At 31.6% G+C, this 27599-nt stretch overlaps 1 protein-coding gene and 1 long non-coding RNA gene across 10 annotated transcripts in view; one reads left to right on the forward strand and one right to left on the reverse strand.

Annotated features, from left to right (window-relative positions):
- Positions 1-27599, forward strand: part of DIP2 (disco-interacting protein 2) — a 1036664-nt gene that overhangs the window by 921198 nt on the left and 87867 nt on the right. The window lies entirely within an intron of this gene.
- On the reverse strand, positions 140-27374 carry LOC140447706 (uncharacterized). The gene is made up of 2 exons (XR_011951626.1): positions 26843-27374; positions 140-432 (listed from the first exon to the last, which is right to left on the reverse strand). It is a non-coding gene; the product is annotated as an uncharacterized lncRNA (long non-coding RNA).

Consider the following 27599-nt stretch of genomic DNA (forward strand, 5'->3'; position numbering starts at 1 on the left):
TTGAGAGCCAATTTTAGGCTTCGTCTAGCTCAGTCTCTCACGTGTAAGAACGTTTTATCTTAAAAGTAAATCTAAAGAATGACTTGGCTGAGACCAAGATATTAAGTAATCATATTTATCATACATAAAAAATATGAAATTGAAATTTTAATATTATATTAAAATCAAAGCAAATTTTGCCTAAAGCTTTACAAGAATTGTAAAATAATATTTATGGCTTCATGTGGTTGACAGGAAAACTTGCTGGTAGCTTTTGATGTTAGTTGGATGAAGTTTAGCTGAATGAGTAGACTGTAAGTTGATGGAGATGCCGGGATCGAGCCCGTTGTAATTTTAAGCAGCTATTGAGTTCTGTATAATATCTGCTATGCTGCTGCAGCTGTCATCCCATGTGTGGTACACCACGAGGCTTCAGGAAGTTCCACCCAGCAACTGGAATAAGAAAAATTTATTACGACCAAAAAATCTAAAATAATAAAATCTTATGTTAGCACCATCATACTTTTGAAATATTTCCTTGCCATATAAAGATCACAAATAATTACAATATTAAATAGCAAATTGGCATGGATAAAATGAATTTAATCATTAAAAGAATTAGTTAAATTATATTAAAGATACTAATTGCATATGGGACGAAATACAAGGTTTAAGAAACATGTGCAGTGGAGGATATATATGTATAAAAATAAGTCAAATATGACATCATAAAAAGACTCTGAATATTGATTAAATATTAAATATAATTTACTCTTAGAAAAAGATTTAGTATATAAATGAATTTTCAATCCAAGCATGCCTTTTTATAGATGAAGGATATTTCCCTTTATATTGAATTATCCCTACTTCTGCATTGAAGTAAAACTGCAGTGAACCAAAACACTGCAAACAAACCCCTGTATCCCACACAAACTGGAATTGGTCTGGGAAGACCATCTAACATAAATGGACAATTCTTGGGAAGTTGAACACTGATTCGGACTTCGGATTATCCTGGATCATAAAAAACTGCAATCTTTAAAACTCGGCCACTCCATTTCTTCTTTAAACCATGTGGACCTCTCAAATGGTTGGAAACGCCGTCTTACAAATCTCCCACATCGGGCACAAGACAACTAATCGGTGATTAACTCAACAAAAACTGCCAAATAGCATTTTGAGCCCAAATTCATCTCTCAACTTAAAAAAAATTTGTCCGCTTTTGAAGGCTACACGCTGAAAGCTATCTGTTCCAAAAATCAATCTCCTCTTAACTGTTTTTCCACTAACTGTTCAGTAACTAATTTCCGATAATAAAAATCCAATAACGAATAACGAATTTGAAGAAAATCCGGACTAAACAATGAAACCGACTCCTATCGTGGCTCATCGTAGAGTGACATCATTCGCCCAACATAGTATAAACAAAGCATAAACGGAAATATTCTTGTTGATTTGATGCGCAAAATCTCTAATAGGCGGAATAAACATCAAAAGAAATACATATGTGCTAATATAAACGAAACTAAAAATGTTATATTATATTATCAATCTCAGCGACGCGAAAAGATTGAGAATATTTTTCGGTGTTTTAACAATATACGAAAATCGAAATGCTACAAGATGAACTTGATCTTTTGATTAAGTTCATCTTTAAATGAACGAAAATGGTACAAGAAAGTTTAAGGTCGGCAAAAGATCCAATAGAACCGTTGTCTATTAACCGAAATTTGACCGAGTTTTTGTAGGAAATTTTACACAATAGATGAATTTGATAAAATTATAATAAAATAACTTATAAGGTTTAACAAGAATTGAATAGAATTGAATATATTCCAAAAGAAATATTTCAGCAAAACAAAAAAGAAATCAATTTTTTCATAAATCCTAATAATTTCATTAGTAAATAATACATAAAACTGGGTAGGATTTATGTAATAATAGATCATTAGTTCTTATGTATACTATTTATTAAATTCATTCGATTAGATTACATTTTTTAATTTATATGCTCCAGATTTGTATTTATTTAATGTTTAGGAAGCTGTATGAGCCCAGCAGTAGGTGAACAACTTGTAGTACCATCAGGGCTACCTAGAAGTTTAGACGCCGGTAATCGAGCTGTAAAAGTAGGCCATCTCTGGACTACTTTTACAGCTCGATTATCTGGCATTCTTTCTAGGTGACCAAGCCAGTTTAGTCTTTCTAACTTTACAAATCTGACAATATCTGCGCTCTGCATTAGTTCATCCAGCTCGTGGTTCATTTTAATTCTCCACGAACCATCGCTGCATTGGGTTGGTCCAAATATCTTCCTTAGTATTTTGCGCTCAAATATTCTCAGTTGATTTTCATCAGTGGTTGAGAGGGTCCACGTTTCACATCCATATGTGACCACTGGTCTAATTACTGTTTTGTAGATTCTCAGCTTAGACTCATGATTTAGTAACTTACTTTTTATTAAGTCTTTGTATGCATAAAAGCACTTATTACCGCTAAGAATCCGTGCTTGTATTTCTTGACTGATGTTGTTGTTGTCATTTATTATTGAGCCTAGGTAGGGAAAAGTGGAGGCATATTTGTAGGTATGGTTGTCTACCTTCAGATTCTCATATTCGTTCGATTTTGTGCACTCCATATATTTTGTTTTGCTTTCATTTATATATAGACCAAACGTAGCAGCCTCTCGTTTCAGTTCTATAACTTTTTCGCTTAACCTTTTGTTGCGGCTCATTATGGCAACACCATCCGCATATGCGCATATTTGCATTGATCTTGTATTAATACAGCCGTTTGCATTTGAGTAGAAAGGGATGCGCTTCACCCCACTTTGACCTCCTTTGACCTCGCACTCTCGACGCAGTTCCTCGCGCCTTTCGATAGTCCACGTGACCTTGGCGGAGTGACGTCACAAGCACCGTCCGCGCACTGGTCACATCCCGCGATGACGTCCCGACAAGTCCTAACTTGTTTTTTACGCTAGACACCTTTTTTAAGTTTAGTAATTAGTTATTTTTAATATGAATTAATTTACATATTATTTTTGTATTTCAACTATCTATAAGACAATTTTAATCCAAATTATTAAATAAAAAATTCTAACGTGTGTAGGACTCGAACCAGGGACCAGCAGCACCAAAGGTACACACGCTAGCCACACAGCTAGGTAACCAATTGATATAAGTAGGTAATAATGGATATAAAAAAAAGAACGCAACGACGAAAGGTCTGAAACGGCATGAACTGTACGCGCCATCTCTTTCGCGCATGAGGCATTGAACGCTAGAGGATCGACCAGCTTGAACCGTAGGCGCAACCGTTTCGCGCATTATATACTTAGGTGTTTTACGAGGGGTCGAACATGTGCATATAATAATAATGGTACCGTTCAACATAGTGTAAAATGGTATAGACGTAAAGCCATTTAACGTAATACTGATATAAAAGGTTTACATTGTATAAATCAAGAGTTTAATACTAAAAGCTTTAACTGCGTTTTGCGAAATTTCCACATACGTCATCAGAAGAGGAGAGAGATGCAGAAACAAATTGATAAAAATGTAAAAAGAATGTTGATTATTAATTCAATATTACTTGTTAAAGTTGGCCGTGATACGTCTCCATACCCCGCACCAAAGCACACCTTTAAGCTACATAACCGTTTAACATAATCTGACAATAATATGTGTATATAAAAAATACCACAAGGGATTGCGCATATTGAATATTCGAAAAAAATTGTAAAAAAAATCAAGTATATCACTAAAGGTAAATACTATATAAGAACATCGATATACAACAATATTGAAGTTGAGACGATAAATGGTACCTATTAAATTACCAATGTTAGTTTTCTAAATACATACGGCATTCTTCACCCATAGTCACGTCTTACTCAACCGGCTGCCAAACACTTAATGATTTGAAAAATTGATGCGGATCTATATAAAGTGTTGATTAAATACATCGATAAACTGATCTAAAGATTTTTACCAAAAGGTAAACATCTCTAACGCGCTCCAACGCATGTCTAAAATATACTGCCAACCACGTTATATTAATATACTTAAAACGTAGTTTCAACGCTTAAACATCAGACGTATAGCAGAAGCAATTTAACTTATATCAGACGTATACCAGACGCAGAATAACGAAGGACATCACAACTACGGTGGTATGGACACGTCTAAAGAATGAGCGACAACAGAATAACAAAAAATAATATATTGGACACCACAGGAAAGACGGAAATGTAGGTCACCAACTACTATAGATAAATATATAAATCTCATCTGAGCAGTCATTATAAGTATCCTCGGAACAGTAACTCACAACTATGACTATTGGTATACGATAACGTTTTATTGCATACTCAATTTTATCTACAACAATTACTATTTTACAACGATATTCAGATATAATTAAATCATAACGAGGACTAACAAACGGATGTTTACCATTCTTCCAATATGTTCAAACAACTAACGTATATTACTCGACATAGATATGAGTTGGCTGATCACAAACCGATAAGGACCTAAACGTTCTCTAAAAGCCACATCTGAACGACCACTACTAAACACAAATCTCCACTGAACGTACAATTCGACAAGAGTCTCCGCTGAACACTCACTAATACACACAGATCTCATCTGAACGTATAATTAGTCAAGAGTCTTATCTACATATCCACTACTATACATAAATCTCCAAGATGACTATTTTTCGATTTGTTGCATATTATATTTTATCTACAACAATTACCATTTTACAATGATATTCAGATATAATCCAATTATGACGAAAACTAACCAACGAATGATTACCATCCATAAATTATGTTCAAACAAACTAACGTGCTAAAAGACCATTACATTATATCTTCGTTGTTATTTATCTGATTTTGACGCACAAGACGTTAACTGAAAGGCGAAAGGAAAGCGTAAATATTTGCATACTATAGTTTATCTACGACGAGCAAGTAATTTATTGTTTTAAAGTGGATAATAAACATTGGCCTCTGTAAGAATATATGTTGGTCATAGACGGTTCTTCGATAGCCATCAGGCAACAATTTTCCCTGATCATGTTAATAAAACATACGGAATGCACTGTATATACCTAACCCTAGTTGACAGCGCACTTTGCAGGTCCCGTCTCACGATCAACTAATAGGTTTAAGTACAACTCCCTTCGTGAAGGTACACAGGCGTGAATCCGTGAAGGAAAATGTCGACCATCCTTTTTATACTCCGTAAAGGACCATCAAATATTCAACGTTAAGATATTTCAGGTATATTAACAAAGAAAAATTAAATTAAGTACATTTTTAGAGTATATAGTTATAGAGTATATATAGTTTTAGAGTATATACTTTGGATGTGAAAATTGAAAGTAAATATATTTTGTTATATAAAAGAAAAACTCAGCCATCGAGTAAAAACATGACTACCACAATACGCTACGGTAATTTTAAGACAGAAATGCTGTATATAAAATGTATAAAATATCTGATATAGAAACATGTAACACAGAGAGCATGGACATTAATGATAGAAAATGTATAAAATACCTAACATAGAAACACTGCTCTACATGAAATGATAGAAAATGTATAAAATATCTGACATAGAAACACGTAAGGCAGAAAACATGGATAATAATGAGAGAAAATGTATAAAATATCTGGCATAGAAACACGTAAGAATGAAAGCATGGACAATAATGGTGTAAAATGTATAAAATATCTGACATAGGAACACTGCTGTACATAAAATGACAGAAAATGTGTAAAATATGACATAGAAACACGTAAGGCAGAAAACATGGATAATAACGATAGAAAATGTATAAAATATCTAACATAGAAACACGTAAGACAGAAATGCTGTACATAAAATGTGTAAAATATCTGACATAGAAACACGTAAGGCAAAAAGCATGGGTAATAATGACCGAAAATGTATAAAATATCTAACACAGAAACACGTAAGACAGAAATGCTGCACATAGAATGATAGAAAATGTGTAAAATATCCGAAATACAAACGCGTAAGGCAGAAAGCATGGACAATAATGATAGAAAATGTATAAAATATAACTGCTGTACATAAAATGATAGAAAATATCTGACATAGAAACACGTAAGGCAAAAAGTATGGATAATAATGATAGAAAATGTATAAAATATCTGACATAGAAACACGTAAGGCAGAAAGCATGGAAAATAATGATAGAAAATGTATAAAATATCTGACATAGAAACACGTACGACAGAAATGCTATACATAAAATGATAGAAAATGTGTAAAATATCTATCATAGAAACATATAAGGGAGAAAGCATGGACAATAATGATTGAAAATGTATAAAATATCTGACATAGAAACACAGAGCAGAAATGCTATACATAAAATGATGGAAAACGTATAAAATATCTGACGTAAAAACACGTAAGAAAGAAATGCTATACATAAAATGATAGACAATATGTAAAATATCTGACATAGAAACAAGTAAGACAGAAAACATGGATAATAATGATAGAAAATGTATAAAATATCTAACATAGAAACACGTAAGAGAGAAATGCTGTACATAAAAATGTATGAAATATCTGACATAAAAACACGTAAGAGAGAAAGCATGGACAATAATGATGGAAAATGTATAAAATATCGAATAAAAGTTGAGAAATACTCGCAAGGATGATAGAAAGTGTGTAAAATATCTGCCATAGAATCACGTAAGGCAGAAAGCATAGATAATAATAAAAAAATGTATAAAATGTTTAACATAAAAAAACGTAACACAGAAATGCTGTACATAAAATGATAGAAAATGTGTAAAATATCTGACATAGTAGCACGTAAGGCAGAAGGCATGGACAATAATGATAGAAAGTGTATAAAATATCAAACATAGAAACACTAGTGTACATAAAATGATAAAAAATATCTGACATAGAAATACGTAAGGCAGAAAGCATGGACAATAATGATGGAAAATGTATAAAATGTCGAATAAAAATAGAGAAATACTCGCGAGGATGATAGAAAGTGTGTAAAATATCTGCCATAGAATCACGTAAGGCAGAAATCATAGATAATAATAAAAAAAATGTATAAAATGTTTAACATAAAAAAACGTAAGACAGAAATGCTGTATATAAAATGATAGAAAATGTGTAAAATATCTGACATAGTAGCACGTAAGGCAGAAGGCATGGACAATAATGATAGAAAGTGTATAAAATATCAAACATAGAAACACTAGTGTACATAAAATGATAAAAAATATCTGACATAGAAATACTTAAGGCAGAAAGCATGGATAATAATGATAGAAAATGTATTAAATATCTGACATAGAAACACGTAGGACAGAAAAGCTGTACATAAAATGATGGAAAATGTGTAAAATATCTAACATATAAACACGTAAGGCAGAAAGCATGAACAATATTGATTTAAAATGTATAAAATATCTGACATAGGAACACTGCTGTACATAAAATGACAGAAAATGTGTAAAATATGACATAGAAACACGTAAGGCAGAAAACATGGATAACAACGATAGAAAATGTATAAAATATCTAACATAGAAACACGTAAGACAGAAATGCTGTACATAAAATGTGTAAAATATCTGACATAGAAACACGTAAGGCAAAAAGCATGGGTAATAATGACAGAAAATGTATAAAATATCTAACACAGAAACACGTAAGACAGAAATGCTGCACATAGAATGATAGAAAATGTGTAAAATATCCGAAATACAAACGCGTAAGGCAGAAAGCATGGACAATAATGATAGAAAATGTATAAAATATAACTGCTGTACATAAAATGATAGAAAATATCTGACATAGAAACACGTGAAGGCAAAAAGTATGGATAATAATGATAGAAAATGTATAAAATATCTGACATAGAAACACGTAAGGCAGAAAGCATGGAAAATAATGATAGAAAATGTATAAAATATCTGACATAGAAACACGTACGACAGAAATGCTATACATAAAATGATAGAAAATGTGTAAAATATCTATCATAGAAACATATAAGGGAGAAAGCATGGACAATAATGATTGAAAATGTATAAAATATCTGACATAGAAACACAGAGCAGAAATGCTATACATAAAATGATGGAAAACGTATAAAATATCTGACGTAAAAACACGTAAGAAAGAAATGCTATACATAAAATGATAGACAATATGTAAAATATCTGACATAGAAACAAGTAAGACAGAAAACATGGATAATAATGATAGAAAATGTATAAAATATCTAACATAGAAACACGTAAGAGAGAAATGCTGTACATAAAAATGTATGAAATATCTGACATAAAAACACGTAAGAGAGAAAGCATGGACAATAATGATGGAAAATGTATAAAATATCGAATAAAAGTTGAGAAATACTCGCAAGGATGATAGAAAGTGTGTAAAATATCTGCCATAGAATCACGTAAGGCAGAAAGCATAGATAATAATAAAAAAATGTATAAAATGTTTAACATAAAAAAACGTAAGACAGAAATGCTGTACATAAAATGATAGAAAATGTGTAAAATATCTGACATAGTAGCACGTAAGGCAGAAGGCATGGACAATAATGATAGAAAGTGTATAAAATATCAAACATAGAAACACTAGTGTACATAAAATGATAAAAAATATCTGACATAGAAATACGTAAGGCAGAAAGCATGGACAATAATGATGGAAAATGTATAAAATGTCGGATAAAAATAGAGAAATACTCGCAAGGATGATAGAAAGTGTGTAAAATATCTGCCATAGAATCACGTAAGGCAGAAAGCATAGATAATAATAAAAAAAATGTATAAAATGTTTAACATAAAAAAACGTAAGACAGAAATGCTGTATATAAAATGATAGAAAATGTGTAAAATATCTGACATAGTAGCACGTAAGGCAGAAGGCATGGACAATAATGATAGAAAGTGTATAAAATATCAAACATAGAAACACTAGTGTACATAAAATGATAAAAAATATCTGACATAGAAATACGTAAGGCAGAAAGCATGGATAATAATGATAGAAAATGTATTAAATATCTGACATAGAAACACGTAGGACAGAAAAGCTGTGCATAAAATGATGGAAAATGTGTAAAATATCTAACATATAAACACGTAAGGCAGAAAGCATGAACAATATTGATTTAAAATGTATAAAATATCTGACATACAAACACGTAAGGCAGAAAGCATGGATAGTAATGAACGATTTACATGTAAAATTTGCTGAATAGAGAATAATTATATATCGAAATATGCAGAGTCTAACATATTATTCAATTGACAGCAATGAGCATAGATGTAAACAACAAAAAAATCTTTATTATCCCCATCACAAACATCGCTAACACTGAATATTACCAACAGGCAAAGGTCTACTCGAATTGTGTTACAATGAAAAAAGGAATGTTTATATGTAAAAACAAATCGACGTCGGCATATTGTAAGGTTACTCTAGAGTTCAAATACGACAAAAAAAAATGATTATTGCTGTAATACAGATGCTAGGAAATAAATAAAAGTAATGTTTAAAGTATTTGTTTTTCTTTGTTTATAACTCAGTTGTTGAAATGACCTATTGTAAATACGAAGAAAATGTTCTAATAAAATACCTGCGGAAACACTTTACAACAATATTTTTAACAAACTATGGTGTGTACAAAAATATTATTCAGCAAAAGAGTGAGAATTTTAAACGCAATACAAGAAAATTAAACTTTATTTACAAATAATATTGCATGTTTTAAATAATGCAAAAGTAAATTAACAATATGACAAACTTAGAATGATGGTGTATAAAATCAAATACGACCCTCTAAAATATATATAATAGTACTCACTTTTTAATTTTTATTTGTAGCACAAACACCAAACGAACACGCTATCACAAAGGTTAACTGCACACTGCGAGTATAAAAATGTATTCGTTCATTAAATAGGCGGGCTGGTATAACGTAACTCGACTGGAAATTATCGAGAATTGCAAGCTGAAGCCTGTTTGTACGCACGTGCACCGGGTATTATGTTGCGAACTTCTCGATGTTTTTTGTCACGAAAATAGCGATTGGAATTCAATTACATCCGGTGACGTCAGATAGCAAACTACACATTTTCTTTATAATATAATATTTCGAGGAATTATTATGATGTATGAAAACTTTTATTAGTAATTATACCGGGGGCAATTAAAAATTATAAAGTAAAACTAATTTTAGCGTTATTAATGAATATATAGTAACATACGAGATATATAACACTACGGATATTATTATATATGCTGTAATATACATGTTAATTTATTGATATGAAGAAGGCCTCTGACTAAGCATTAAATAAACAAACCGCCAAATCCATACATACGACACATCCAAGGACAGTAGGATGATATTATGAATATGTTGAGATATAAAAATTGGAGACTGCTAACATACTATATTGGTTATTCATGAAAGTATAGCGACATATGTGACATCATATAATACAATGGACGGCAGTAGACACACTATAAGGTAAATTTGTATTTATTGACCTAAAGAAGGCGTCTGACGCAGTAAAAAACAAACAGCCAGCCGAATCCTAACATGTGACACATCAAATGAAAGCGGAAGATTTAACGAATATACTAAGATAGAAAAACAAAACATATTGAATACTAAAAAGGCATTATACACTATATTTGCTATTAATGAACTTATAGCGACATACGTCATACAATATGATGCTATGGATGATAATAGACACACTATAATATCAATTTACATTTATTGACCTAAAGAAGGCGTCTGACACACTAAAACAAACATCTAGTCGAAACCTAACATGTGACACATCAAATGAAAGGGAAAGAGCTAACAAATATATTATGATAGAAAAACAAAACATGACCACTAATGAAAGGGCACGATACACCATTTTTAATAATAATAAAATTATAGTGAAATACGTTATATAATAGGGTACTACTGATGGTAATAGATTTATCCTATAAGACAAATTTTAATTTATTGACTCGAAGAAGACCTATGACTGAGTATAAAATAAAGTGATAATTAAGCGTTGAAAAAGCGATGAAAAGCAATCACTTTTCATCATTTTACACCGTAAATGTAAAATACACCCATTTTACATGTAAATCTTTCATTACTATCCATGCTTTCTGCCTTACGTGATTGTATGTCAGATATTTTATACATTTTAAATTAATATTGTTCATGCTTTCTGCCTTACGTGTTTCTATGTTAGATATTTTACACATTTTCCATCACATCATTTTATGTACAGCTTTTCTGTCCTACGTGTTTCTATGTCAGATATTTAATACATTTTCTATCATTATTATCCATTCTTTCTGCCTTACGTATTTCTATGTCAGATATTTTTTATCATTTTATGTACACTAGTGTTTCTATGTTTGATATTTTATACACTTTCTATCATTATTGTCCATGCCTTCTGCCTTACGTGCTACTATGTCAGATATTTTACACATTTTCTATCATTTTATATACAGCATTTCTGTCTTACGTTTTTTTATGTTAAACATTTTATACATTTTTTTTATTATCTATGCTTTCTGCCTTACGTGATTCTATGGCAGATATTTTACACACTTTCTATCATCCTTGCGAGTATTTCTCAATTTTTATTCGACATTTTATACATTTTCCATCATTATTGTCCATGCTTTCTGCCTTACGTGTTTCTATGTCAGATATTTTTTATCATTTTATGTACACTAGTGTTTCTATGTTTAATATTTTATACACTTTCTATCATTATTGTCCATGCCTTCTGCCTTACGTGCTACTATGTCAGATATTTTACACATTTTCTATCATTTTATGTACAGCATTTCTGTCTTACGTTTTTTTATGTTAAACATTTTATACATTTTTTGATTATTATCTATGCTTTCTGCCTTACGTGATTCTATGGCAGATATTTTACACACTTTTTATCATCCTTGCGAGTATTTCTCAACTTTTATTCGATATTTTATACATTTTCCATCATTATTGTCCATGCTTTCTCTCTTACGTGTTTTTATGTCAGATATTTCATACATTTTTATGTACAGCATTTCTCTCTTACGTGTTTCTATGTTAGATATTTTATACATTTTCTATCATTATTATCCATGTTTTCTGTCTTACTTGTTTCTATGTCAGATATTTTACATATTGTCTATCATTTTATGTATAGCATTTCTGCCCTACGTGTTTCTATGTCAGATATTTTATACATTTTCAATCATTATTGTCCATGCTCTCTCCCTTAAGTGTTTCTATGACAGATATTTTACACATTTTCTATCATTTTATGTATAGCATTTCTTTCTTACGTGTTTTTACGTCAGATATTTTATACGTTTTCCATCATTTTATATATAGCATTTCTGCTCTATGTGTTTCTATGTCAGATATTTTATACATTTTCAATCATTATTGTCCATGCTTTCTCCCTTATATGTTTCTATGATAGATATTTTACACATTTTCTATCATTTTATGTATAGCATTTCTGTCGTACGTGTTTCTATGTCAGATATTTTATACATTTTCTATCATTATTTTCCATGCTTTCTGCCTTACGTGTTTCTATGTCAGATATTTTATACATTTTCTATCATTATTATCCATACTTTTTGCCTTACGTGTTTCTATGTCAGATATTTTCTATCATTTTATGTACAGCAGTTATATTTTATACATTTTCTATCATTATTGTCCATGCTTTCTGCCTTACGCGTTTGTATTTCGGATATTTTACACATTTTCTATCATTCTATGTGCAGCATTTCTCTCTTACGTGTTTCTGTGTTAGATATTTTATACATTTTCTGTCATTATTACCCATGCTTTTTGCCTTACGTGTTTCTATGTCAGATATTTTACACATTTTATGTACAGCATTTCTGTCTTACGTGTTTCTATGTTAGATATTTTATACATTTTCTATCGTTATTATCCATGTTTTCTGCCTTACGTGTTTCTATGTCATATTTTACACATTTTCTGTCATTTTATGTACAGCAGTGTTCCTATGTCAGAAATTTTATACATTTTACACCATTATTGTCCATGCTTTCATTCTTACGTGTTTCTATGTCAGATATTTTATACATTTTTCTATCATTTTATGTACAGCTTTTCTGTCTTACGTGTTTCTATGTTAAATATTTTATACATTTTCTATCATTATTATCCATGCTTCCTGTCTTACATGTTTCTATGTCAGATATTTTATACATTTTTTATCATTTTATGTACAGCAGTGTTTCTATGTTAGATATTTTATAGATTTTCTATCATTATTATCCATGCTTTCTGCCTTACGTGATTCTATGTCAGATATTTTACACATTTTCTATCATTTTATGTACAGCATTTCTGTCTTACGTGTTTCTATGTTAGATATTTTATACATTTTCAATCATTATATTCCATGTTTTCTGCCTTACGTGTTTCTATGTCAGATATATTACACATTTTCTATTTTTTTATGTACAGCATTTCTTTCTTACGTGTTCCTATATAAGATATTTTATACATTTTTCATCATTATTATCCATGTTTTCTGCCTTACGTGTTTCTATGTCATATTTTCACATTTTCTGTTATTTTATGTACAGCAGTGTTCCTATGTCAGATATTTTATACATTTTACACCATTATTGTCCATGCTTTCATTCTTACGTGTTTCTATGTCAGATACTTTATACATTTTTCTATCATTTTATGTACAGCTTTTCTGTCTTACGTGTTTCTATGTCAAATATTTTATACATTTTCCATCAATATTGTTCATGTCTTCTGCCTTAGGTGTTGCTATGTCAGATTTTTTATACATTTTCATTCATTATTGTCTATGCTTTCTGCGTTATGTGTTTCTATGATAGATATTTCACACATTTTCTGTCATTTTATGTAAAGCATTTCTGTCTTACGTGTTTCTATGTTAGATATTTTATACATTTTCTATCATTATTATCCATACTTTCTGCCTTACGTGTTTCTATGTCAGATATTTTATACATTTTCTATCATTTTATGTACAGCAGTGTTTCTATGTTAGATATTTTATACATTTTCTATAATTATTATCCATGCTTTCTGCCTTACGTTTCTATGTAAGATATTTTACACATTTTCTATCATTTTATGTACAGCATTTCTGTCTTATGTGTTTCTATGTTAGATATTTTATACATTTTCTATCATTATTATCCATGTTTTCTACCTTACGTGTTTCTATGTCAGATATATTACACATTTTCTATCATTTTATGTACAGCAGTATTCCTATGTCAGATATTTTATAGATTTTACACCATTATTGTCCATGCTTTCATTCTTACGTGTTTCTATGTCAGATATTTTATACATTTTCTATCATTTTATGTACAGCATTTCTTTCTTACGTGTTCCTATATAAGATATTTTATACATTTTCCATCATTATTGTCGATGCTTTCTCTCTTACGTGTTTCTATGCCAGATATTTTATACATTTTCTCTCATTATTATCCATGTTTTCTGCCTTACGTGTTTCTATGTCAGATATTTTATACATTTTCTATCATTTCATGTAGAGCAGTGTTTCTATGTTAGGTATTTTATACATTTTCTATCATTAATGTCCATGCTCTCTGTGTTACATGTTTCTATATCAGATATTTTATACATTTTATATACAGCATTTCTGTCTTAAAATTACCGTAGCGTATTGTGGTAGTCATGTTTTTACTCGATGGCTGAGTTTTTCTTTTATATAACAAAATATATTTACTTTCAATTTTCACATCCAAAGTATATACTCTAAAACTATATATACTCTATAACTATATACTCTAAAAATGTACTTAATTTAATTTTTCTTTGTTAATATACCTGAAATATCTTAACGTTGAATATTTGATGGTCCTTTACGGAGTATAAAAAGGATGGTCGACATTTTCCTTCACGGATTCACGCCTGTGTACCTTCACGAAGGGAGTTGTACTTAAACCTATTAGTTGATCGTGAGACGGGACCTGCAAAGTGCGCTGTCAACTAGGGTTAGGTATATACAGTGCATTCCGTATGTTTTATTAACATGATCAGGGGAAATTGTTGCCTGATGGCTATCGAAGAACCGTCTATGACCAACATATATTCTTACAGAGGCCAATGTTTATTATCCACTTTAAAACAATAAATTACTTGCTCGTCGTAGATAAACTATAGTATGCAAATATTTACGCTTTCCTTTCGCCTTTCAGTTAACGTCTTGTGCGTCAAAATCAGATAAATAACAACGAAGATATAATGTAATGGTCTTTTAGCACGTTAGTTTGTTTGAATATAATTTATGGATGGTAATCATTCGTTGGTTAGTTTTCGTCATAATTGGATTATATCTGAATATCATTGTAAAATGGTAATTGTTGTAGATAAAATATAATATGCAACAAATCGAAAAATAGTCATCTTGGAGATTTATGTATAGTAGTGGATATGTAGATAAGACTCTTGACTAATTATACGTTCAGATGAGATGTGTGTGTATTAGTGAGTGTTCAGCGGAGACTATTGTCGAATTGTACGTTCAGTGGAGATTTGTGTTTAGTAGTGGTCGTTCAGATGTGGCTTGTAGAGAACGTTTAGGTCCTTATCGGTTTGTGATCAGCCAACTCATATCTATGTCGAGTAATATACGTTAGTTGTTTGAACATACTGGAAGAATGGTAAACATCCGTTTGTTAGTCCTCGTTATGATTTAATTATATCTGAATATCGTTGTAAAATAGTAATTGTTGTAGATAAAATTGAGTATGCAATAAAACGTTATCGTATACCAATAGTCATAGTTGTGAGTTACTGTTCCGAGGATACTTATAATGACTGCTCAGATGAGATTTATATATTTATCTATAGTAGTTGGTGACCTACATTTCCGTCTTTCCTGTGGTGTCCAATATAATACTTTTTGTTATTCTGTTGTCGCTCATTCTTTAGACGTGTCCATACCACCGTAGTTGTGATGTCCTTCGTTATTCTGCGTCTGGTATACGTCTGATATAAGTTAAATTGCTTCTGCTATACGTCTGATGTTTAAGCGTTGAAACTACGTTTTAAGTATATTAATATAACGTGGTTGGCAGTATATTTTAGACATGCGTTGGAGCGCGTTAGAGATGTTTACGTTTTGGTAAAAATCTTTAGATCAGTTTATCGATGTATTTAATCAACACTTTATATAGATCCGCATCAATTTTTCAAATCATTAAGTGTTTGGCAGCCGGTTGAGTAAGACGTGACTATGGGTGAAGAATGCCGTATGTATTTAGAAAACTAACATTGGTAATTTAATAGGTACCATTTATCGTCTTAACTTCAATATTGTTGTATATCGATGTTCTTATATAGTATTTACCTTTAGTGATATACTTGATTTTTTTTACAATTTTTTGCGAATATTCAATATGCGCAATCCCTTGTGGTGTTTTTTATATACACATATTATTGTCAGATTATGTTAAACGGTTATGTAGCTTAGAGATGTGCTTTGGTGCGGGGTATGGAGACGTATCACGGCCAACTTTAACAAGTAATATTGAATTAATAATCAACATTCTTTTTACATTTTTATCAATTTGTTTCTGCATCTCTCTCCTCTTCTGATGACGTATGTGGAAATTTCGCAAAACGCAGTTAAAGCTTTTAGTATTAAACTCTTGATTTATACAATGTAAACCTTTTATATCAGTATTACGTTAAATGGCTTTACGTCTATACCATTTTACACTATGTTGAACGGTACCATTATTATTATATGCACATGTTCGACCCCTCGTAAAACACCTAAGTATATAATGCGCGAAACGGTTGCGCCTACGGTTCAAGCTGGTCGATCCTCTAGCGTTCAATGCCTCATGCGCGAAAGCGATGGCGCGTACAGTTCATGCCGTTTCAGACCTTTCGTCGTTGCGTTCTTTTTTTTATATCCATTATTACCTACTTATATCAATTGGTTACCTAGCTGTGTGGCTAGCGTGTGTACCTTTGGTGCTGCTGGTCCCTGGTTCGAGTCCTACACACGTTAGAATTTTTTATTTTATAATTTGGATTAAATAATTGTCTTATAGATAGTTGAAATACAAAAATAATATGTAAATTAATTCATATTAAAAATAACTAATTACTAAACTTAAAAAAGGTGTCTAGCGTAAAAAACAAGTTAGGACTTGTCGGTGACGTCATCGCGGGATGTGACCAGTGCGCGGACGGTGCTTGTGACGTCACTCCGCCAAGGTCACGTGGACTATCGAGAGGCGCGAGGAACTGCGTCGAGAGTGCGGGGTCAAAGGAGGTCAAAGTGGGGTGAAGCGCATCCCTTTCTACTCATTTGCATACACACACAATATTGAAATTAGTTGATAAATTTTACATTTAACTTATTTTTATATAAAAATAATACCTGTACCTAATACTTTGGACAAATGTTAATTCTCATAATTAAAAATACAATTTGTATACCTGTATTTATATTAATCTCCCAACATTATAATTATCTATTTCCCAATATCCGTTTCTAAATTACTCATAGACCGTCGGATTTCAATACGACGTTCGACCATGATTTTATTCCTTATGCCTTTTTGTGTACTGAAAATGTCATATTAGATCAACAAAAAAAAATGAAATTTAGTTTTCACGCCATGGCATTATGTCTTTTTTTACACGTTCCTTATCCTGAAAACTAACAAACTTTCAAGTAGCATGAATGAGAAAAATCACGGGCATTGACTTATTTTAACAATAGTTAACAAATCAATACTACTCTATCGATTCGTAAAATGGATTAATAAAAATTTTTTACAAAAGAAAATTTTGTTTCCGGAACAAAAATTCAATTTTCATGAAAAGTTCCCCAGGAAACCACACAGTTTTCACATATTGCACTCTCCTTGATTTTATCTTTCAATACTCTCAAAAGCACAAGGGATAGAATCGTGGACGAACTTCGTCGGAAATCCGACGGTCTATTATCGTAATATATCTATACAAATTGCAATTTACATTTCTTTTACATATGTAAATCTTTTTAAATAACCCGATTCTTAGATTACCAATATAACATTACCACAGATAATCTCATTTAATATAGGTATCATGTATACACTTATACCCCTCCCACATATTTGATTGTTCATTATTGAATGAGCCATATAACCTAATAACAACTTGTTGCTTATACATTTTCGCAGAATTTTTAAAATAATTTTTTTTTTGAAAACAATTGTTGGAGTGAAAATTTAATTAAAAATGTAATTTCCATTAAAATCAATTGGCTTAATCCCATCTAAACATAATATTTATCTTTTACGATCTTTGTTTTTTGTATAAATTGAAAGATAATGTTTCGTTAGATAAATTTGCAATGGGACGGTGTTGAACCAAAGAATAGTTTGTGATTTATAAGTCTTGTTACTGTTTATGTTAGCCGAAGAACCACATTTGAAAACCATCGGGTACAACATTAGTTTGTTCCATAAGAACAAACGCCTTATATCCCCATTTGTGGGGTTTTTGCGAATTATATTGTTTTATAACTGAACGCGCTTGTGTTAGAATTATCTGCTCATTTATGGCTAAAAATTCCTCTTTCGAAACTTTGAGTAACTGATTCATTAGTTTATTTACTAGCGGTCGGATTTTAAAAAGTTTATCAGGACCAGGATTGGCAGCAATAGCATCGTTATTGTTCGCAAAATATAAAAAACATTTTATTTCTTCCCATCTATTGCATGTCATAACGTCTGATATCAATCAATGATTCAGGCTGGAGTTTGAATGATTGAGGCAATTGCACTATTGACATATAAATACAGGTTCCTAAGAACTGTTCCAGCTCATTTTCAGAAAGTTTCAAAAGTTTTTGAGGTCTTTTTTCCATTGAATATAATATAGTTTGACAAACTATATCTTTAATCATCTTATTTGTTAAAAAAAATTTTAAAATGCGTAAGGGGAATCCGCTTGTTGCAACTCAGGTGGCAGGTCAGTAGAACCGAGAAATCTTATATCATCATCTGATGTTACCAAATTTCCTTCTTTCCAAGTTAGATGATTTTTATTTCTATTCTTTATTAGATTACGTCGTAATTCGTCCAAAGAAATATCATCTTCGCTATCCGAACTGCTTTCTAAATCCGTTTCAGGGATAATAATATCTGATTAATTATTATCTATTATATCATCTTCATAGTCTGACTCTGGGGCTAATAAAATAGGGGAAATATCAGCATCTGATAGCCCTTCGTCTTGGGCTATCATGTATCTATGGACATACAATCTGGTATGTCCACTACCACAAGAGATTCACCATAAAACTTTTTTGGATCTATTATCTAAAATAAAAAATAATATTACCTAGTTCAGAACGCATATTGTGCCAAATATGAAAGAGAGTGTTGCACGGCAGTGCATATTGTGGCATATATAGCACAAGCATATTTTTGATCAAAAAATACCAAAATACGTGAAAATACTTATAGATATTCTTTCTTGAAGGTCTATCCTTGATGTTGTGTTTTTTGTACAAAAATATTCAGTAGAAACTTCGATAATTGAATATAAAATTGCACAATTCTTATGAACAGCTGTCAGACCGCGGCCATTTGCAAATTTTCATAAAAGTTCACCTTGCTGCATGAGATGGCGCTTTATTGCGAAATATGTGCTTTATATGGACATTTCATGCATAAATACTTCCAAATAAGATTCGATCTCTAACGGTTAGGTATAAAACTAAGTATTGTACAATATATGACTCACTACGCAGTAAGGGGTTGAATTGTTTGTAGATGTTACGTCCCTCCACATATTCTCAGTTTTTATTAATAATTTTTATTATTTTATTTTTATATTTTAATTCTTTACTTAACGTGTGTGTATGTTTTGTCATCGTAAATTAATACGGACCTGTACAGCCCCCCCTAGTCTTAAGGGAGCAAGCTACGGGCGACACGCATATTTTTCAATCTTAGTTTAGATATAGTCCTGTATAAATCGTCGCGCTAAACACTCCAGTATTTTAACCTGACAACGTGACCTTGTGAGATTTTGTTCCCGAATCGCCCAGTGCACTGAGGAAGAAGAAGAAGTATCCATCAACATCACAGGTACCGTAATTTGATTGCATACACACATAGTATTTATATTAATTGATAAATTTACATATAACTTATTTTCATATTAAAACTAAACCAGCACCTATATAAAAACAATTATGAGTGAGTGCTTCTCTTATAGAACTTAATCTCCAGTCATTGGTCCTTCGAGCCGGATTAAAATTAGTTTAAATAATTTATTCAATTAAAAACGTGATCAAATTATATAAATTTTTAAATATTTGGGCAAAAGTTTCTTATCAAAGGTCGTTTAAAATCATTGAAAATTCCACAGCGGTACATAAATTCCACAGCGGTAGACATCTGGCAACGGATGCGATAATCCCAAACGAGGTTTCTACCTGACCCATTGTTAAAATCGAAGTACAGCCGTTGAAACTTTCCAAAACACGTTCAATTTCTGTTACAATCTACAATTTAGAATTCTTTAAATACAAGGGGTTTATATGATTATATATTTATTTTATATAACTTAGGAAATTAAAAAAAAAAACGCAATATTAATTGAACACTACTGGTTTTAAAAATATTTTATGCGTATATTTCTAGTTACAATTAAATAAATATATATTGATTTTGTTTAAATAATACTTGGAGTGTTTTTTTGTTTGCTCGATTATACATACTCATATATAATAAATATTTATTCTTACTGATACTTATTGAGTTTCATAACTTTAAAAGTATTACATATATTACATATACGAGTACATATTGAATTTATTGAGATCATTCTTTAAAGGTTCTTTGTGTTACATAAATTTCTTTTTCTATATCTACAATAATGTCTTCCAGAAGTTCAAATAGAATTGTTCGTTTGCGTGCATTGAGAAACGTTGACATTTGTAAGATTAAACAAATGGAAAAGCTCGCAGATGAAGTGTTGGTTGATGCTTCATTAGTTCCAGGGTTTCTCTTTGCTGCAAAAGATTATGAAGCTATCAATACTAGCTTCAATAATCAGCATACTGAATTAATTAATTTAATTGCTGTCGAGGAAGACGCAAATTTGGATACGGAAGAAATAATTAGGTTTGAATTTGCCAATAGTATTAATAAAATAGCTTCTCTTTATTTTAAACATAATTCTTTATTAAACAATACTTCTAGTGGAACTCAAAATGTGTTCGCTGATCCACAAATCAAATCAAAACGTAACGTAAATCTTCCTAAACTGAATTTAAGTATATTTGCGGGCGAGATTACAGATTTCCCCACATTTATCGATTTATATAATGCTCTTGTACATAATAATTCTGATCTTTCTAATATAGAGAAGTTTAGTTATCTTCTGCAATCACTTAAGGGAGTACCTTACAATTTAATTAAAAGCATTAAGCTGCAAGATTCTAATTATATAATTGCTTACAACACCTTAATTGATCGCTATGAAGGTAAACGAGACTTATCTAAAGCATTATGGAAAAATATTCAAAATGCCAGTGTGGTTAAAACTGATGATCCTGTTTCACTTAGAAAATTATTAGATATTTTCAATGAAAACTTAGCCTCTTTAGAAAAATTACTTTTTTCTCCCTCTCAATGGGACTTTATTCTAATGAATTTACTGATGGACAAATTGGATGTAGAAACAGTTAGAGCTTTCGAATTACACTTTGCTTCAAAAAATGTACCTTCCTATGAGGAAGTTTATAAGTTCGCATTGCAGCGTTGCACTTCATTGGAGTCATATAAAAGACAAGTCAGCAAAAATGTTAAATCTACTAATTCAGATACTTCTAATAACGTAAGGTATTCATCTCGTCAAACTTCTACATTTTTGACCAGTTCTGTCAAAAATAAGTGTCTATTTTGTTTTTCGGATCATGCTTTATTTAAATGCAATCAATTTCTTGCTGAATCACCTCAAAAACGTTTTGACTTTGCTAAACAGAATAAATGTTGTATAAACTGCTTGTCTAAAACTCATGTTACGATCAAATGCCCTTCATCCAAAAGATGTACACATTGTAATAAAAAACATCATACTTCTCTTCACTTTGATAATCTCAATGCGAATGATTCTTCTTCTTCTTCTTCTCACAACGAGGTTGCTAGTTCATCTAACGATCCTATGCCTTCTGTTTCCGCCTTATCAAATACTTTGACAAATAATGTCTTGCTAGCTACAGCTACAATCTATGTTCTCGATCGTTTTGGTAAAGCCTTGGAAGTTAGAGCCTTATTAGACAGTGCGTCTCAAGCTAACTTCATTAGTAAAGAATGTGCAGACAAATTAAGTCTCCCTAAATTCAATGCGGCTTTATCGATACAAGGTCTTGATAGAATGTGCACCCCAGCCAAATCAGGCGTAAAATTGAATATTTCTTCGTCTTATGACATAAACTTTCATTGCGAGATAGATGCAATAATTCTTCCTCAAATCTGTCAAAATATGCCAACTGTTCCAATTTCTTTAGACAACTTGCCGTATCTTCAACATTTAAGGTTGGCTGATAAAATGGCAAATATTCCAGGTAAAGTTGATGTTCTATTAGGAGCAAATATCTTTCCTTACATCTTAATAGGAGGAATTATTAAAACCCGTAATGATCAGCTTTCAGCTCTTGAAACAAGTTTCGGTTATGTTTTGATGGGAAATATTCCACCTACAAATATAACAAATATTCATTCCTTTTTTGCGTCATTTTCTGCTAATGATTCTGAGCAATTAGATGCGACATTAAAACAATTCTGGGCCATTGAGGAAGTACCAGAAGTTAAATCTTATTCTCCGGAAGACTCATTCTGTGAGAAGCTATATACTCATACCACTTATAGAAATTCCGAGGGCAGATTTGTAGTAAAGCTGCCTTTCAAAAACGAAATACCTTCTTTTGGCGACACAAAACGTTTAGCCTTACAAAGATTTAGTTCTTTAGAGCGCAGATTTGCCAAAAATGAATCACTTAAGATTCAATATTCAAGCTTTATCAAAAGTTTCATAGATAATCTTTATTTAAATCCTATTCAGCCAAGTACGGCAATAAATAATGCTTATTATCTACCACACCATTGTATTTACAAGGAGTCAAGTACTACTCCATTGCGCGTTGTGTTTGATGCTTCCGCACACGCCCCTAACTTTCCGTCTTTAAACGATACGTTATATTCAGGTCCAAAATTACAAAATGATCTTGTAAATTTATTGCTTAAATTCAGGTTTCATAAATATGTCTTTACTGCAGATATTAAATCCATGTTTACTCAGATTCTTATCGCTCCTGAGCAACAAAGATTTCAAAGAATACTTTGGCGTTTTTCGGAACAGGAATCTATTGCTGAATACGAACTTACTCGGGTTACTTTCGGTGTGTCTAGCTCACCATATCTTGCAATTCGTACTCTACAGCAGCTAGCACTCGAGGAACCGGACTTACCTGTAGCCTCATCTATACTCCTAAAAGATACTTACGTAGACGATGTGGTGACAGGAAAGGATTCTTTAGAAAATAGTGTTCTTGCTATAAAAGAATTAATATCTTTATTGAAACGTGGTGGATTTGAGTTACGAAAATGGGCAAGTAATGCCCCTCAGTTATTCTCTCTCGCTAATATTCCTTTGGATCATATTCTGCAACAGTCTTTTTCATTTGACTTAGATCAATCTTCGTTGAAGGTATTAGGACTTGGATGGAATCCATCATCTGATGATTTCTTTTACAAAATTTTACCTCTTCAAGCTTCCTGTACAAAGCGAAATCTCTTATCCCAAATAGCTCGCATATTCGATCCTTACGGTATTCTTAATCCTGTCACTTTGATATTGAAGACTATTATTCAACGTCTTTGGCTACTTAATTTAGATTGGGATGCAACTCCACCTTTGGAAATTACTTCAAGGTGGGAACAATTTAAAATTGAACTGCCTATACTGTCTAAGTTTACTATACCTCGTCATATTTCTTTAAATGCAATTATTTCCTGTGAGCTTCATGGCTTTTGCGACGCTTCTTTACGTGGATCTTCTGCTGTTACATACCTTCGTGTGTGTTATGATACAGGAGTCATCAAAACTTATTTTCTTTTAGCCCGAACAAAGGTATCTCCTACCAGGGTACAAACTATTCCTCGTCTCGAGCTCAATGCAGCAGTAATTCTTAGTAAATTATTATCTTATATACTGCAGACTCTCACTATACAGTTTAGTAGAATTTTTACATACTCTTCATCAACGCTCGAAGTGGCATAAAAATGAGGGTAATCCTAATATAGGTACACTCGTACTAATACGTAATGAGACCAAGCCTCCCTTACAATGGCAAATGGGTCGAATTAAAACTTTAATTTTTGGTCAAGATGATATTGCTCGCGTAGCTATCGTACAAACCGCGAAAGGTGAACTTAGGCGACCTTTGGTTAAGCTATGCCCTTTGCCTTATATTGACTAAAAATGCAAATATGCATTTTGGTGGGTGGGAATGTTACGTCCCTCCACATATTCTCAGTTTTTATTAATAATTTTTATTATTTTATTTTTATATTTTAATTCTTTACTTAACGTGTGTGTATGTTTTGTCATCGTAAATTAATACGGACCTGTACAGCCCCCCCTAGTCTTAAGGGAGCAAGCTACGGGCGACACGCATATTTTTCAATCTTAGTTTAGATATATTCCTGTATAAATCGTCGCGCTAAACACTCCAGTATTTTAACCTGACAACGTGACCTTGTGAGATTTTGTTCCCGAATCGCCCAGTGCACTGAGGAAGAAGAAGAAGTATCCATCAACATCACAGGTACCGTAATTTGATTGCATACACACATAGTATTTATATTAATTGATAAATTTACATATAACTTATTTTCATATTAAAACTAAACCAGCACCTATATAAAAACAATTATGAGTGAGTGCTTCTCTTATAGAACTTAATCTCCAGTCAGTAGATATCAGCAGAATTAATTATGTTAGGATTGTTAGTTTACAAAAAATAAAATATCGTTTTGTGTGTTTCGTTTGATGATTAAGTAAACAATATTTGTGTATTCATCATGTGATTATTTAACGAGCGACAATGCTGGCCGAAGAGAAATCCCATATTACACAAATTGCCAAATAAAATAATATGTCAACCGTAAATCTCGGAATATTTACTAATAATCATGTGTGTATCTCGTAGCACTGACCATACCACCTCTGTTAGCTAAATTGTTAGGCATTGACCGTCAAAGGTATCGAAATTGAGCTTCTATTAAGCCTAGGGGAAATACGTTATCAATCCTGAAATAAATGCACTGAACTAGACGTCACTGAAACGATAATAATTGAAGTTTGATATAACAAAATTTCGATAAACAGAAGAAAATTTCTAAATCTTGTGTGTTTCATAAATGAAAAGGTTTCTGCAATAATTTATGAATTTGTTTTATTAATTTTTTGCATATTTGACATTAGGCACTAATTTATTGTCCATTCTTGATATCATCGTTTGGTTCGACTAAACATAGTCCCTCTAGTATTTAGTCAAACGAGTACGTGCACTGCTTTTCTATTGCCATATAAACTTAGCCACAACTAAAGAGGTGGTAAATTCATGGGGCAAATACAACGGTTTTGTTACATTTTTGACCGAATTTAGTTAGTTGATTAGTTGATTATTTAGTTAGTACTTTCACGTGAGACTGAGATATCAACATATGGATTAACAGTGATTAGGGTAGCTCATGCAACCCTATTTCTTTCTTATACATAGTTAATATATCTAGGGATTTTATCTTGCAAGTTACTCCATTCGACTTTTTCAGCACTAAGCTTGTAACGAAATATTTTGCCTACCATAGAAGTATTAATACAAGGGGTAGAAAATTGAGTGAAGAGAAACTATGGGGGTGGAGAAGGGTAAGCAAAATAATCGCTACTTGTGCGAACGGGCACTCAGGCTTTGGTAGGAGAGCTGGGGTCGTGGATAAGTAAAAGACAAGAGGGTTTGGATTGGGGCAACTACAGAAAAATGAAATAAAGGGTCATAAATCTCTTGGAACAAACAAAAACAAAACGAAACAGGAAACACCTCAAGAAATTTAATATAGGGCGCCACTTGAGGTGCCTAATTATACCTATTACAACCAGCTAGTTGTAACTGGAGATATAATTATCAGAGATGCAAAACATTCAAAATATTTTTCAAATTAAACTCAAAAAGGGTTAGTTAAAAAATTAACAAATGTTAAGAAACAAAATTTAACATTTATTTTTGTGTCACCACAAACAGTTACAAAACATAGAGAACATAAAAACACTATATTAATAGTCACAATTAAAAAAATACAAAAAAAAACTTACAATTGTTAATGGGCGACAATTTGTAGCAGAAATAAATTATTACAAATAAAAAAAATATCTTTTTAAGTGAAACTATGCATAGTGGTTAACCTTCTTTAAAAAACAAAAACAAAATCTCAAATATGATTAGGTATTTACCAAATGTCAAAAATAGTGCTAACTGTCATAGGTTAATACTAAATTTAAAACAAAACTGAACAAATAAAATGACAGCTAAAAGTCAAACCATAAAATTTACAACTTTAAATATTACAATTTTTTTGTATGAAAGCAACTATTACGTTTATTTAAAAAATTTCTGCTTTACTTTTAAAATCTGATCACAAAAAAAAGTTACCTGAGTTTCACTGTATAACTTTCAATAACTGGAACAAAAAACTACATCTTCAAACTGTAAAAAAAAATATCCCTAAACGGCTGCTTAGGACATTGAGGTTTGAGGTGGAAACTGGCACATTGGATACACCATGTAAACGCTTCTTAAAAACTGGACAATGGAAATGTTGATATGTTTATAAATACATTACTTGAGTAAAATACCACTTCTCTAACATATTTGTCGGTTTTCTTTTTGACCGACCTCTAAAACGTCTTCATTCTTCCGTTACTTCTGTCAACCTCATCAACTGCACTTAAAACTCAACACTGCTACTATACTGCACATTTTTGCATGACAAAGGACGAAAAAAATAAAAAAAACATTACGAATTAAAAGAAAAATTCGGACTAACACCGAAACCACTGCCTCTAACAGCGGCTCCACTGAGAGTGACGAAATTATCTAAAAAAATTGCTCACATCAGTTAGAATAAACAAACCACTTTGGGTATAAACTAAACACAAAGGAAATTAAGAGGTAAATTAATTTGAAAACGCAATATCGGGCGGTTTGAACAAAGAAATATCGAAGAATTTGCGCCTGTGACATAAATAAACAATAAAATGATTCATTATCGACGGCGGCGGCCTAAAACGAACGAAAGATTATATTGGTTATAAATTGAAGGATACGAACTAAGAAACATTGAAAAAATTCTTCGTTGTTATAATGCATATATAAGGGGATTTCAATTAACACATATACGAGGGGATTC

The sequence above is a fragment of the Diabrotica undecimpunctata genome, chromosome 8 (assembly GCF_040954645.1).
Source record: "Diabrotica undecimpunctata isolate CICGRU chromosome 8, icDiaUnde3, whole genome shotgun sequence".
NCBI lineage: Eukaryota > Metazoa > Arthropoda > Insecta > Coleoptera > Chrysomelidae > Diabrotica > Diabrotica undecimpunctata.